This window comes from Bubalus bubalis, chromosome 10, assembly GCF_019923935.1.
Source record: "Bubalus bubalis isolate 160015118507 breed Murrah chromosome 10, NDDB_SH_1, whole genome shotgun sequence".
Taxonomy (NCBI): Eukaryota; Metazoa; Chordata; class Mammalia; order Artiodactyla; family Bovidae; genus Bubalus; species Bubalus bubalis.
The window spans coordinates 9,580,191-9,596,280 of NC_059166.1; the positions used below are offsets into that span (position 1 = coordinate 9,580,191).

Sequence of the window (16,090 nt, forward strand, 5' to 3'; positions counted from 1 at the left end):
TAGGTTATTATCTTTTGTAAACAGGGAGCATGAGGCACTGATCTGTGTGCGCGTGCACACACACACACACATACACACACAACTGGACTTATGACCTCACGGGGGGATAGCTGAGTCTGGGCTCTCATCAGTTTTCCTCACAATCCAAGAGCGTGACCCCTCGGAGCCTCCCAGACACAGGCTGAACCCCGTCAGGCTGCCTGGCAGCTCGGCCACCCCACAGCCGTGGTGCGCCCGGAGCCCAGGTGACTCAGGGTCTCAGGTGGTTTTGTGTGGCCCCTGCCCTCCCCCCGGGTCTCCTTCTGAAAGCCAGCGACCCCTGAGGCCGATGGGTCCGTTCAGAGACAGGCCCGGTGGGCCCGAGAGCCAGGGGAGCTGTATTCGCGGCTCTGGCCAAGACGGAGCTCCGCACACAGGTGTGCCCGCTGCCAGTCCAACCTTGGGCCCTGCCCCACATCATGACGGGAAAAACAACCCGAGGCGCACCTGTCACCGGTGGGGGGTGTGGGCGGGGCCCTTCTCAAGCCAAGAACAGCTAGGACCTGCCTGTCCATTGTTCGGTTCAGTTCCACACTCAGGGAGAGCCTTTTCCAGGGGCCGGGTCGCTGTTCAGGGTGGAATCTGGCTGTTCAGTTAACCGAAGAAGCTCTGACAACAAAGGTCTGCCCCCTCTCCCCACCCCCGGCCCTTCCACGCCCTGCGTAAGAGCTGGGCCAGTAGGTGGGTGGGGTGGGAAGAGGGGGAGGGGGAGGGGGGAGGGTCAGCTGCCCAGCCCTCCCCCGCAGCATTCCTGCCAAAGAGGAAGAGCAGGCCTCTCAACAGCACTCCCATTTCAGTATGGGGGTGTCTCTTTCCCTTCTATCCTTAACTCTTCTCCAGAAACACCCTTTTCCTGAGGGGGTTACAAGACCCATCCATGGAGGAAAATGCCACTGTTTAATATTAAGACCTCTGCACCTCGTCACTCCAAGAGCGTGGAGAAAAAAGTTACAGAGGGGTGAGTTTTGGTTCCACATCCAGAAGAACTTTTTAGCAATCAGATGCGTGTTATAGTTTAAAAAAGGGGGGACTGCCTGTGTAGAAGTAAGCTCCCCATCTTTGGCTAGATGCAGGCAGAGGCTGGATACTGACCCCATCCTGTGGGTGTGTAAGAAAGGAGAAACCTTATGTTTCTGTTTTTCTATGTTTGAAAAGTTTCAAAATATAAATTTTAGGAAATTAAAAATAATATAAATTTTAAATAAACTACAAATTTTACAAATAAAATGTACATCTAAAATAAACTGTGCTTTTTCAACTTAAAAATTCCTCAGTAACAGCATATTATAGCTAATATATCAGAGGTACTTAGGAATGCTTTGGCTGGAAGTAACAGAAAACTCACGTATAAAAGTCTTAAAATAAACAAGAAGTCTCATGGTAGAGCATCTAGAGTTAGGGTAGCAGTTCAGCAATGTCATCAAAGATCAAGGTGACTCCCTTCTTTCTTTTCTTTTATTCTTAACACAGTGGCCTGTTGACTCATGATCACAAAATGGCTGCTTCAGCTCCAGGCATCACACTAATATCCAAGGTAGAAAGAAGAGAGGAATCTAGGTCAGTGGTATCTAAAAAGCTTCCCCAGAAGCCCCTAACAAATTGTGTCACATGCCCCCCCCCCCCCCCCCCCCTGAGAGACTTTCCCTCTCTCTTCAGTTGAAATGGACAAGAGAGAAAGGGGTTGGGAATGAATGGGCTTGTGTCTAATACAGCCAGCATCTGATCATCTGGTTATTTTAGCATAAAGCTTAATGTTGCCTACAGTTATAAATTATTTTAACTGTTCCTGATGTCATGTATCTCCTCCCAAAGAAATCATGGGGACATGGAGAGGACAGCAATGATTTCTGACTTGCTCATTGAATGCGAAAGCCCCGACCGGACTTACTAAATACCAGGTTTTCCAAATGTCTCATCTGCTGGTTTTTTCTGTTGGCGACACTGCCTTCTGACCCTCTAATTTGGTATTTTATCTATTTGACAGAATTTGTTTTTTCACTGGGGTGCTAACAAACTCAGCAGGCTTACATGGTTTTCCTCCTCTGCTAACAAATACACAGATCACTGGTATTTTCAACTTAGCTCTGGAATTAGGAGGCCACCATGTCGCTGTCCCCAGTGGACATGTTTCTACAGGGAGTGTGGAAGAAAACTCGTCAGATAAAAAGCTGACAGTCACCAAAACAATATAACGGCATTTTTTACAGATCAAGCTATGTGACTATTTCAACCACAAAAGTGAACACGAAATAACTTCTCTGACAGATCTGGGACTTCCCTGGTGGTCCAGTGCTTAAGACACTGCACTTCCGCTGCAGGGGGCACAGGTTCAATTCCTAGTTGGGGAAGATCCTGCATGTCCAGTGGCACAGCCAAAAAAAAGAAAGGATCTGCCACAGTTTAGTGAGCACAGTAAAAAGAATAAAGGAGCTGTTACCTCAGGTCACCTGGCTCACATCCATCTTATGAGTCCTTACTTCCGTGACTTCCTGGTGAATTGAAATTTTTCTGTGAGGCAACATCTGTCTTTGATTCTCTTCTTTTACACAAGGTTAGCTTTGCATCTTTTCTTAGTGCCCATGGAAATGTCTTAGCAGTTAAGGTTCCCAGTCACGTTTTCCCCTCCAATTTTACTGAGATGTAACTGACATATGACATTATATGAGTTTAAAGTTAGAAGAGGTAGTCTGCTTGATTCTCCATGAAGAAATGGCTTTTGTGCTACAAAAACGTCCCACGGTTTGTGGTTTTGTTATAGCCACACATTCTGGGAAACAAACTCACTCAGAAGGACAATGCAGATAGTGGAGTGCGGTTTATTACACCGGCGGGCCCAAGGCAGAGTCTCCTCTTAGCCAAGGACCCTGACCAGTTTTTCTGAAAACCTTATATACCCTAAGTGTACATGCCCAAACCCACCTCCCCAAATTCCCTGAAACTAGTCTGAACAAAGGAAAAGAAAGATACAATCAAAGTTAACCCGTGATTTGTACGCCTTAAGCCTAGGTAGTTAACAGTGGACAATTATCAATAGGCCTGTGGTCATACCCCAACAATCATAATAGAATTTATGATTCTATTTGGTTACACAGATAATTAGGGTATTCTTTTAGGCAACAGAGAGTCTAGGTACGAGCCCTGGGGCTCTTCCATCTGGGGGGCCTGGTTTTCCAGTTGGTATGTCGTTTCCATAGATACTGGGCATAGAGCTCAAGGTCCACAGTCCGGCCCAAGATGGAGTCCTGCTCTCGAGATGGAGCCTGTTCTGTCTGTTTCCTCCTTCATTCCCCACTCTTGATGCTCTTAACAAATAGTATGAGCATCATTCATAGGGATATATTGCACCCTGACTCTCCGACCTCCAGTTTGGGAGAACGACATCAACCTTTGGGTTACAGAGTTCATAATACATTGTAAAATAAAGGGTCCACAAAGCAGAACTATCAAGGCAACTATAACAATGGTAAATATAGTTTTCCACCAATCACCCTTCACCCAAGATAGGACTGAAGTCCAAAAAGGAAGATTATCATCAGACATAACTTTTACCTGACCTTTCATGTCATCTAGGGTGGCCGATATATAGCCAGATAAATCAGGAATATATACACAACATTCAACTTTAATTATAGCACAGGTCCCTCTTTGTACTGAAACTATGGTTAGTCTCGAGATGATACCAGCAAGTCCTTGTAGCAGCAGTTGAGCTTCATCTCTTTTTCTTCTTTAAGATGATCTTGGTTTCATGGGGATCAGTGGGGTCCTCCGGGTCTCGTGGTATGCCCTCTTCACCCTCATGTGGTGGATCCAGGGAGTGCGCCTGCAACTTTAACTGTAGCAGGGCTGGTTAGGAGTTGTGTTTCCAGTCCTTGACCACACCTGATCCCTGGGCACAAATTCGTGAATCCGTTCCCCAAGGGGGAATGGCACCCTTGTACAAACTTAGTTACCTGATTTATTACCTTACCCAGTTTTTCCATCTGCTGTGAAATCTCATCTCCCTGTACGTGAGGCAAATTTGTTGACATCTGTTTTATCATGGGAGGGGGCCTCCCATACACAGTTTTGTACGGAGAAGAGCCATGGGACTGTGGGGTCACCCTGAGTCTGAGCAGAGCCGTCGGAAACAAGTCCACCCAGGAGCAGTCAGTCTCTAAGATCCACTTGGAGGGTCTCTTTAAGTGTCCGGTTGGTTCCTTCCACCATCCCAGAACTCGGGGGCCTGTATGTTGTATGTAATTTCCACTTCATGTTTAAAGTTTTGCTTACTTGTTATACTAAATCAGCTACAAAAGCGGGGCCATTGTCCAATCCAATGCTGGTAGGAAATCCAAATCTGGGAACTATCTCCCTAAGCAGGCACTGGGCTACTTTTGATGCGCTTTCAGTCCGGGTAGGAAAAGCTTCTACCCATCCCGAGAATGTACATTCCATGCCCAGCAGGTAATGGTAGTGTCGGTGAGGTTTCATTTCAGTGAAGTCCACTTCCAGGTGTTCAAAGGGCAGTGTGCCTTTTAGCTGAATCCCTGGAGGTTCCTGTCTGTGCCGAGGCAGCATTGACCTGTGAGCAGGAGGTGCAGTTCTGAGATTCTGTCCTGCATAGCGAAGAGAGGCGGGGAACCAAGAAATACTTCCAAATTAGCTCTTCCAGTTTATCAGGGCCTAGATGGGTCGCTTGGTGTGTTTGGCTTACCAGAGTGGGTGCCAGCTCCTCTGGTACCAATAATTTGCCACTTGGAAATTCCCACCATCCCCTTTCAGTCTTGATGGCCCCTTCTGCTTTGGCTAGTTGGTTTTGGGCTTCAGTGTATTTTGGAGAGTCTAGCGTTAGCTCGGGTAGCTCCGCCAATATGAGAGCTTTAATAGCGACTTCACTTGTCACCCCCAAGCCCTCGGCTGCTTGCTTAGCGGTCTTATCTGCCAGTCTGTTTCCCGAGTCCGGGGGGTATCCTCTTTTTGATGTCCTCAGCAGAGTATGACTGCAACCCTTTCTGGTTCCCAGGCAGCATCTAATAGGTCTTAATTTCTTCCTTATTTTTAATATCTTTTTCACTAGCTGTCAGAGGCCTCTCCCTTATACAGAGCCCTGTCGTGTGGCAAAAGCATACCTGGAGTCTGTGTCAATGTTTGTCTTCTTACCTTTGGACAGCTGGAGGGCCTGGATTAGAGCATATAGTTCGGCCTGTTGAGCGGACCAGCGTGATGGCAGAGAGCGAGCCTCAACGACGGTTTCTTCCATGACTACTGCATATCCCGACAGTCACTGTCCTTGTCTTACCAGGCTGGTGCCATTGGTGTACAGGACCCAATCTGGGTCTGGGATTGGCTGGTCTCTCAAGTCAGGTCTGCCGGCGTATTTCTTTGCAATCATGTGAGGGCCCACCTTCTCCCACAGGAAGGAGAGTGGCCAGATTCAGGGCCTGACAAGGCTCAGTAGTAACATGGGGGTCTCACATGACAGTCCCTGGTATTGAGTAATCCGGGATGTTGACAGCCATTCTTGGGGGTCCCCTCGCAGGAGAGTGTTGACCTCATGCGGGACTTTTACAAACAAATCTTGGCCCAAAGTCAGCTTGGTTGCCTCCCAGACCAGTAAGGCAACCGCAGCAACTGCCCGTAAGCATCCCAGCCACCCAGTGGCAAACACTGTCCAGCTGGTTAGAGATAAGCCCACAGTCTGTCTCATGTCCCCATAGTCCGGGACATCACTCCCCTAGCCACCTCGTCTTTTCAGTCAGGTAAAGAGTAAACGGCTTAGCGAGGTCTGGCAGGCCCACGGCGGGTGCTGACGTCATTGTACTGGGTTTGAGTTCTATTACCAGTGGGACTTGTTTTGCAAGCCTGGGCTGGGTTGTCTTCCGCCCAGACCTCAGGGAATTGTTGAGTTAACTCTCTCTCTCGTCTGTTTAACGTGTCCAATTTCCCTTCTGGAAGATCGTGCAACCTCCATCCATCTTGAGGGGTTACTGAGAGGACGAGTAAATAGGTGGTTGAGCCCACTCGAACAGTGGGTCTTTCGTGGGGGGAAAGGTGACTTGTGCCCCCAATTTAGACAGCAAGTCTCTTCCTAACAAGGGTACTGGGCATTCAGGGATGTATAAAAATTCATGAGTCACTTGGTGTCCCCCCCATCTGACATTTTCAGGGTAGGCTAGAGACACAAAGGCTGCATTTATCACCATCTGAGACCCAGGAGCCTCTGGCTGGGTCTATTGGCATATAAAGTCTATAGGCTTCGCCTAGTCTCGCAGAACTCGGAGGGTGATTCGCCTTCCCTTTGAATCACTTCGGAGGGTTTTGCAATACTCATAGCTTTTCGGGCCCCCCTCTTGAGACCTTGTAAAATAGCCTCCCGATATCTCTCCAGGTGCCTCCGCCTTCCTCTGTGTTACAGTCCCAATTGGGCCTCTCATCCAGGGTGGCTAGTTCTGCCCACCGCTGCGGGTTTGCAGAACCCTCAGGTGCCATTGCTCTTAACCATTTTTGGGCCTCAGTTAGGATCCTGTGTCTTTCCTCAGTGCTGAAGAGGGAGACAAGTAGTTGGATTATGTCATTCTATGTAGGGCGGTGGGTTCAAAAAATAGTCTCCATTAGCCTAATCATGGCTTGTGGCTCCCCTGAGTACAGTGGAGAGTGTCCTGAACTGGAGGCTGTTGTTGCTGTCTGAGGGGCATCTGTAGTGGGGTTCTTTCCCCCTGTCCCTTGGTGGAGAGCAGCCTCTATCTAATTGCTGTGTTTTCTTCCCCCTTCCCATCAGTACTCACCGGGAGAGGTGGATACAATCTAGGAGGTCCAGCTGAGGTGGAATTCTGGGGGCACTGACCAGAGGTCTCCATCTCTGGGATTGGAGCCTGCCGAAACGGCGGCTCTATGAACTCCGGGAGAGCTGGTGGAAGAGCAGTGGCTGCTGCAGGACTTCCCCTGGCCCTGGATCGGGCATTAAGGCGCCTCCGGTCCTGGTGGAGCACTGGGAGGCAGGCGTGTCATTATCCAGTATGGGGGAGGGGTCAGGTCATCCCTGTCCAAATCCTGTAGAATTTCCTTTTTTATCATCAGTCAATTTTTGTGCCATTAATATTCTTCCCTTTCCCGTCTGGATACAGAACCTTGTCCAAGTAGGAGGGTCTTGAGCTAACCCTAGCCATGAGTCGGTATATGGATATTGATCCGGGTGTCCTGGCTCTCCTGTGGCTGCTGTATAGACTGCTTCCACTATCTTTAAGTTCATGGTGTTCTCTGGTGGCCCTCCTACTCCCACAGGGGGCCATTCGACCTCACAGAGAATGTGGAGGCTGTTAGGCTTCATGTTCACCCCATAGTCTCCTCTGAATCCCTTCTTTAAATTTTTAATCCTGCACTCCAATACAGTTGCCTTGGATTCACTTCCCCCCATCTTGCTTACCTTCTCAGACCTTCTTCTACTTTTCCTTTTTGTTCTGTCTATGAAGTTCTCAGTACCCTATGTACTTCTGATATTTCCATTCAATGACACTTAAATTGCCATTCTGCCTCCTTCCTAACTGGAATGAGAAGAGCCTTACCTGCCAGATCCCAGAGGGAGAAGGGGAATTGGCGTGTTTTCACCTGCCAGTCAGCACAGCCGAACCAGATAACCACGTGGTCCAAGACTGTTTCTCCCTTAATTTTTAAAGTCCATTCTGCCTTGGTGGGCTTGATCAGGTGTGGATGAAAATACACATGGGTTAAATATCCCACGTCCCAGGCCGTCTCTGGAAAAGCCAATTTGTACTCACTTATATATCCCCCTCCTTCTGGCCTGACAATTCCGAGGGGGTCAAGAATTTCATAGCAGATGGGACACCTCCTTGTGGAGGGCAGAATACGAGCACACAAAAACCAAATTTCTTCTCCTAAAAATCCCCTGGCAATTGCTTGATAGTAATTTTCCCCAAGACGGCGTGGACACCACCTCCTAAATGACCTTCACAAATTTCCTTCCTAACACGCTCGTCAACCTGTGTACCAAGCAATCGCTGCTGCCTGCCTACTCCAGGGTCCTGTGGGTCCGTGCCCCTTCTAATCCCTCCCAGGGGGATGGTCAGGCCCCCACTTCCACCCCACCAGGTGGGTTCCTCCTCATCTGAGTGCTCAGTTCCCCTGCTGCCATCTACTACCTGCTAACAAGAAAAGTCCGGCCATTGAGAAGCAGAATCCTTCCAGAAGGGCAAGGCGCCTTCTCGCCTCTAGAATATTCGAGCTGCAAGGCCTCAGAGTAGTCCCAAATGGGACTTGTCTCCTCAAAGTGAGGAGTTTCCTGGCCCATGCACCGAATGTTGTAGCCACGCGTTCCAGGAAACAAACTCACTCAGAAGGACAATGCGGATAGCGGAGTGCAGTTTATTACACCGGCGGGCCCAAGGCAGAGTCTCCTCCTAGCCAAGGACCCTGACCACTTTTTCTGAAAACCTTATATACCCTAAGTGTACATGCCCAAACCCACCTCCCCAAATTCCCTGAAACTAGTCTGAACAAAGGAAAAGAAAGATACAATCAAAGTTAACCCGTGATTCGTATGCCTTAAGCCTAGGTAGTTAACAGCGGACAATTATCAATAGGCCTGTGGTCATACCCCAATAATCATAATAGAATTTATGATTCTATTCGGTTACACAGATAATTAGGGTATTCTTTTAGGCAACAGAGAGTCTAGGTACGAGCCCTGGGGCTCTTCCATCTGGGGGGCCTGGTTTTCCAGTTGGTATGTCGTTTCCATAGATACTGGGCATAGAGCTCAAGGTCCACAGTCCGGCCCAAGATGGAGTCCTGCTCTCGAGATGGAGCCTGTTCTGTCTGTTTCCTCCTTCAGTTTTTAGGCATATTTGTAATGCGTGAACCGAGACTCCACGCCTAGCTCCTAAGTGGCCTTTAGGGAGCAGAGGGTCTCCAGTCACGGTGGCTATTTTCAGCTTGACTTGCTTCTCAATGCCCAGGAGGCCCCCAGCGGCTCACATGCATTTTTTTAGACAGCAGTGTTGATTAGACAGTCAGGTTTGTTTGTCTCTGTATATCCGGAAGTTTGCTCACAGTGAGTTAAATAAGCTTTCTCTGCCTCTTGGTGCCAGGACTCCCCAGGAGGTAGTGAGGATATACTCAGAGCTTGCTTTCCCCTCGCTTTTCATTCTCTCTGCCACAACATGTCCTGCCCATCCCAACACCCTTCATACAAAAATCCAAAACCCCACACTGAGTCAAACCGCTGTGAAAGGAAGGACTTTTCCTTTCTCCTCAAGGCTGGACGACTTTCCATTTCTCCCTCCTTTGGCCAAGGAAGACAGTAGGTCTTTGCTCTGCCATCACTTAACAAGCTGGTGCTGAGCCTGAAGGGCCCCTGGGGATTTTGCATAAAGCCTGCTGGATCAAAATCAGGCATCCGGCTCAGACCGCTGACCTGGGTGATCACCCAGAACCTCCAGGGCCAAGTGGAAACTACCGCCCATCCACTTGTGAAATTACTCAGCCCTCCCTCTCAGGACATTCCTTCAGTGTCCATATTATAAGAAAAAGAAAAAATAAGAAGAAGCAATTACGAGAAAAAGAACAGGATTCAGCTGACGAAATGTGAGATGAGAGTCTTGTTAGGTGAGGAAACTGACTTTGTCTTTAAAGTGAGTCACCCAGACGTCTAAGAATATGATGAAAGGTGCAAATCCCTTTTCCCAGAAAAAAATGTAAAATACGCATATAATTTGTTTACAATTCCATGTGATTCATTGTCACACATCCTCTAGTGATATACGGACCATAGGTTAAGAATTCCTCTTTTGGAAGCAAGTTAGAAGCTGCTATCAAAAGTACCTCTTTTTTACATTGCTGTTTTATTTTTATTTATTTGTTTATTCTGTGTGCTGGGTCTTTGTCGCTTCATGGGCTTTGTCTTGTTACCTTGTGGTGAGTGGGGGCTACTCTTTAGTTGCAGTGAATGAACTTCTCATTGTGGTGGCTTCTCATGTTGCAGAGCACGGGTTGTAAGCGTGCGGGCTCAGTAGCCATAGCTCCCAGGCTCTAGAGAACAGGCTCATTGTTGTGGCCAGTTCAGTCCAGCCACTCAGTCGTGTCTGACTCTTTGCGACCCATGGACTGCATGCAGCATGCCTGGCTTCCCTGTCCATCACCAACTCCTGGGGCTTACTCAAACTCATGTCCATTGAGTCGGTGATGCCATCCAACCATCTCATCCTCTGTCGTCCGCTTCTCCTCCCACCTTCAATCTTTTCCAGCATCAGGGTCTTTTCAAATGAGTCAGTTCTTCGCATCAGGTGGCTAAAGGATTGGAGCTTCAGCTTCAGCATCAGTCCTTCCAATGAATATTCAGGACTGAGTTCCTTTAGGATGGACTGGTTGGATCTCCTCACTGTCCAAGGGACTCTCAAGAGTCTTCTCCAACACCACAATGTAAAAGCATCAATTCTTTGGTGCTCAGCTTTCTTTATAGTCCAACTCTCACAAACATACATGACTACTTGAAAAACCATAGCTTTGACTAGATGGACCTTTGCTGGCAAAGTAATGTCTCTGCTTTTTAATATGTTGTCTAGGTTGGTCATAGCTTTTCTTCCAAGGAGCAAGTGTCTTTTAATTTCATGACTACAGTCACCATCTGCAGTGATTTTGGAGCCCCGAAAAATAAAGTCTCTGCTTCCATTGTTTTCCCATATATTTGCCATGAAGTGATGGGACTGGAAGCCATGAAATCATTTTGTGAATGTTGAGTTTTAAGCTAACTTTTTCACTCTCCTCTTTACTTTCAAGAGCCTCTTCAGTTATTCACTTTCTGCCATAAGGATGGTGTCATCTGCATATCTGACATTATTGATATTTCTCCCAGCAATCTTGATTCCAGCTTGTGCTTCATCCAGTCCAGTATTTCTCATGATATACTCTGCATGTAAGTTAAATAAGCACGGTGACAATATACAGCCTTGGCATACTCCTCTCCCGATTTGGAACCAGTCTGTTGTTCCATGCCCAGTTCTAACTGCTGCTTCCTGACCTGCACACAGGTTTCTTAGGAGGCAGGTCAGGTGGTCTGGGATCCCATCTCTTTCAGAATTTCCCACAGTTTGTCGTGATCCACACAGTCAAAGGCTTTGGCATAGTCAATAAAGCAGAAGTAGATGTTTTTCTGGAACTCTCTCGCTTTTTTGATGATCTAACAGATGTTGGCAATTTGATCTCTGGTTCCTCTGCCTTTTCTAAATCCAGCTTGAAGTTCTGGAAGTTCCATCTGGAACTTCCATCTGGAAATTGGAAGTAAATCCATCTGGAAGTTCATGGTTCATGTACTGCTGAAGCCTGGTTTGGAGGATTTTGAGCATTACTTTGCTAGCGTGTGAGATGAGTGCAATTGTGCAGTAGTTTGAGTATTCTTTGGCATTGCCTTTATTTGGGATTGGAAAGAAAACTGACCTTTTTCAGTCCTGTGGCCACTGCTGAGTTTTCCAAATTTGCTGGCATATTGAGTGCAGCACTTTCACAGCATCATCTTTTAGGATTTGAACAACTGGAATTCCATCACCTCCACTAGCTTTATAGTTGTGGTACATCGGTTTCATTGCCCCATGGCCTGTGAGATTCTCCTGGACCAGGGATCAAACCTGTGTCCCCTGCATTAGCAGGTGGATTTTTTACCACTGAGCTGCCAGGGAAGCCCCCAAAGTACCTATTAATAGGTCTCATCACACAAAAAAGACAAAAGAAATTTGTAACCATGTGAGGCGATGTATGTTAATGTATTGTGACCATTTCACAATATACACGTATGTCAGTCGTTCTGCTATATACCTTAAATCATACAATGTCATATGCCAATTACAGCTCAATAAAACTGGGAGGGAATGTACCTCTGCAGGTGGCTGGGAAGTAAATCTTACCCACAAAAGCATTTCCTTTTTGGCGCTGAAAAAAAGCAAAGCTAACCTCATGTAATAGAAGAGGACTGGGAAGGATGGCTCCTCACAGAAAAATTTCAGTTTATGAGGGTCAAGTCTCCTGTTGTAGACAAATATCTACCGTTGATGCGAAGTTCTTTTCCATTCTGTTTAGGTTTGAGACAAGGCAAGTATAAACCCTTCTGAATGATAGTGGACTGATCCTTCTGGAAGTGATTCAAACACATCAACAAAAGAACTCGATCTCAAAAAAAAATGGTTTGTTTACTTCTGTAAAGTTTTGCTTCTTCCTGCTCCTCATTTTTTTCTGGTGGATTGATAGCTTTTCTTATGGTATATTTTCAAAAACTCCTGCTTCATTAAACCTGTTTGTAGATGGGTGTCTAGGGTCAGGGGAACTCATTCAGACTCAGACTGGCATAGTTCATGCTGTGTAAGAAATAACTCCAGGCCTCAGTGGCTCAAGGTGGCAGGAGCCTCCTCCTTGCTCGTGCAGATCCCGCTGAAGGCCCCCACTGCCCTCCAGCCCGTCTCTCCACTATGTGCTTCAGCTCTCCAGCCTCGTTACATCCACACTCTCACTGCATGATGGAAAAGACGGGCTGAGAGAGGAGCAGTAGGAAGCACACAGGATGCTCCCAGCAACATTTCTTTGGTTAGAGCAAGTCACACCACGATGCCTAATTCTAGGGAGATAGGGAAGCATGATCCTTCGGTGGGCACAGAGGCGGTCGAGAACCAAATGATGATGAAATGGACGTCTCTCAGTCGTGTCTGACTCTTTGCGACCCCATGGACTAATACAGTCCATGGAATTCTCCAGGCCAGAATACTGGAGTGGGTAGCCTTTCCCTTCTCTAGGGGATCTTCCCAACCCAGGGATTGAACCCAGATTTCCTGCATTATAGGCAGATTCTTTATCATCTGAGCCACAAGGGAAGTTGAACCAAATGATGATGAAGTTAGAACATCTGCTGCAGGGACCACGAGAACATGGCTGAAAAGTACATGTTGAGGAAGGTGTGTGGGGGTGTTCTTTGTGTGGGGAACTACCACCCCCTTCAGACTTTAAAAATAAATGAGAGGCTTTCCACTTCCTCTGTTATCCTTGACAGGGTAACAGAGGGTACGTTACCTCTCCTTCCATAAAGAGAAAAAGAGAATATAGGAAAAATGGGTTCAGACTTTAGAAAGGACCTTGATCATCATGAGAAGAGGAACAGGTGAGCCCTATGGTGCCCCCAGATGCTGCCCGAATGCTGCTTCCAGGCCCAGAACTGGGAAGGGGGAGCCACATAGTTTCGTGGTCTCACTGAGTTGAAGAGACAGATCAGAATTTGGGGAGATGAAGGCGACTAGGATGAGATGGGCAGAGCTCAAGAGAGAAGGGAGCTAAAGAGAGACAGAGAGAGGGGAGTCGTCTTCTAGAGAGCTGCACCTGAGTCCCCTAGAGACAAGGCTTTGGCTGAAAATCGTCCCACGTGTCCCTGTGAGGTCACTGCGGGAGGACAGTGATAGAACCAGCAGAAATCAATTCCCAGGACTCGCAGAGGGCTGGGAATACGTCACAGAGCTGCCAGCCAGAGTGGGAAGACACCCTGCTGCAGGCTACTGGGGGGATCTCAGAAAGGTGTCTGCAGATGGGGCTCATGTCCCCCCAAAGAGCCCAGTCTCCTAGCTGGACTGGAGAGAACCATCTCTCCTGCTCACCACCTTTCTGTTCTATGCATCCAGCCCCCTCTTCCCACCCCTGGCCTTTCTGCCTGCTGTGCCCTAGGCTGAGCGAGGTCCTTGGTAGCTAAGTCACGGCGTCTCCTCGGGAATCCAGGAGAAGCAATAACCATCACAGCCACATTATTCAATGAAGGAGTGACCTGAACGCAGCCTGAGGTTTCCATACCCAGCTGGGAAGGACCCGGGGAGCAGGGTAACCTGGACGGAGGAGCACCCAACGTGCCACTCTAGGTGCGGCCCTGAGCTCAACACTTCCATTATTAGCCCTCCCTTCCCCTCTTCACCCGTTCATCAGTTACATCTGATGGCTGAGAAACAAAACAGAAATCCACTATTAGTATCTGACAGCCAAAATCACCTGGGTGCCACTCAGAGAAGGCTTCCCAGGTGGCACTAGTGGGAAAGAAACCCACCTGCCAACTCAGGAGATGCAGGAAGACGCAAGTTCGGTCCCTGGGTCGGGAAGATCCCCTGGAGCAGGAAATGACAACCCACTCCGCTATTCTTGCCTGGGAGAGCCCATGGACAGAGGAGCCTGGCAGGCTGCAGCCCATCAGGTTGCAAAGAGTCATTGGACAGGACTCAGCCACTGACCATGCATGCACACCCACACAACAGAAGGGACTTGGAGAATAATCTTCCTTGGGCAGCGGGGGTGGGAAGTGGGTGAGCCGTCCCCTCAGCCTGGAGGACGGGGTGGCCCTGCGCTCAGCACCGGTGCTCAGTTTCAACCAGACCCCGGGCCTCACTCTCGGTCTGCCACGTGCTTCACCTTCCCGACAAAGTGCATCCTGTGATATTGGAGTCAATGTTCAAATAATAAGCTCGCAGAGTCTCAGCCACCTCGGACTTTGCTGCAAGCCTGTGCCAAAGGAAGGTGCCTGCCAAAGCGCCAGCAGTAACTTCAAAAGCCTTGGAGACGATGAGTCTCTTCTCCTAATGCCCGTGCTGGTTAGCAGAAAGATCACAGATCAGATCAGATCAGATCAGTCACTCATTCGTGTCCGACTCTTTGCGACCCCATGAATCGCAGCACACCAGGCCTCCCTGTCCATCACCAACTCCTGGAGTTTACTCAGACTCACGTCCATTGAGTCAGTGATGCCATCCAGCCATCTCATCCTCTGTTGTCCCCTTCTCCTCTTGCCCCCAATCCCTCCCAGCATCAGAGTCTTTTCCAATGAGTCAACTCTTCGCATGAGGTGGCCAAAGTACTGGAGCTTCAGCTTTAGCATCATTCCTTCCAAAGAAATCCCAGGGCTGATCTCCTTCAGAATGGATTGGTTGGATCTCCTTGCAGTCCAAGGGACTCTCAAGAGTCTTCTCCAACACCACAGTTCAAAAGCATCAATTCTTTGGTGCTTAGTTTTCTTCACAGTCCAACTCTCACATCCATACATGACCACAGGAAAAACCATAGCCTCGACTAGACAAACCTTTGTTGGCAAAGTAATGTCTCTGCTTTTGAATATGCTATCTAGGTTGGACATAACTTTCCTTCCAAGGAGTAAGCGTCTTTTAATTTCATGGCTGCAGTCACCACCTGTAGTGATTTTGGAGCCCCCAAAAATAAAGTCTGACACTGTTTCCACTGTTTCCCCATCTATTTCCCATGAAGTGATGGGACCAGATGCCATGATCTTCGTTTTCTGAATGTTGAGCTTTAAGCCAACTTTTTCACTCTCCACTTTCACTTTCATCAAGAGGCTTTTGAGTTCCTCTTCACTTTCTGCCATAAGGGTGGTGTCATCTGCATATCTGAGGTTATTGATATTTCTCCCCGCAATCTTGATTCCAGCTTGAGCTTCTTCCAGCCCAGCGTTTCTCATGATGTACTCTGCATATAAGTTAAATAAGCAGGGTGACAATATACAGCCTTGATGAACTCCTTTTCCTATTTGGAACCAGTCTGTTGTTCCAAGTCCAGTTCTAACTGTTGCTTCCTGACCTGCATACAAATTTCTCAAGAGGAAGATCACAGAACTTGCTGGTTTTTGAGACTGTTTTTAAATTGTTTTTAAAGTTGTTTTTTAATTTTTAAAAAATCTTTATTGAACTTATTACAATATTGCTTCTATCTTATGTCTTGTTTTTTTGGCCCCAAGGCACGTGGCATCTTAGTTCCCTGAATGGGGATCGAACCCACACCCCCTGCATTGGAAGCCCGCAGTCTTAACCAATGGACCATCAGGGAGGTCCTTCCCGTGTTACTTTAAAGGCTCATCATTTTGTGAAGGATCAGCGCTTGTCAAGCTGAAAGGCAAGAGTGAGCGCTGACTGAGGCTTCAAACTTGGTGCCTGGAGGGTGTGGAGCGGAAGTGGGGGTGTCAGTCCTGGGGTGGGGGTGTCAGTCCTGGGGTGGGGTGTCACTGTTGGGGTGGGGGTGCAGTCCTGGGGTGGGGGTGTCA

The 16,090-nt window shown here is 48.0% G+C and overlaps 1 long non-coding RNA gene across 2 annotated transcripts; it reads left to right on the top strand.

The window, feature by feature from the left end:
- Nucleotides 1-565: 565 nt before the first annotated feature.
- Nucleotides 566-16,033, top strand: LOC102397618. Of its 2 annotated transcripts, XR_329060.3 has the most exons (4): nt 566-660; nt 880-997; nt 12,103-12,206; nt 15,788-16,033. It is a non-coding gene; the product is annotated as an uncharacterized LOC102397618 (long non-coding RNA). The 2 variants fall into 2 exon arrangements; XR_006542261.1 differs by lacking the exon at nt 880-997 and having other exon boundaries at nt 572-660.
- The last annotated feature ends 57 nt before the right edge of the window (nt 16,034-16,090 follow it).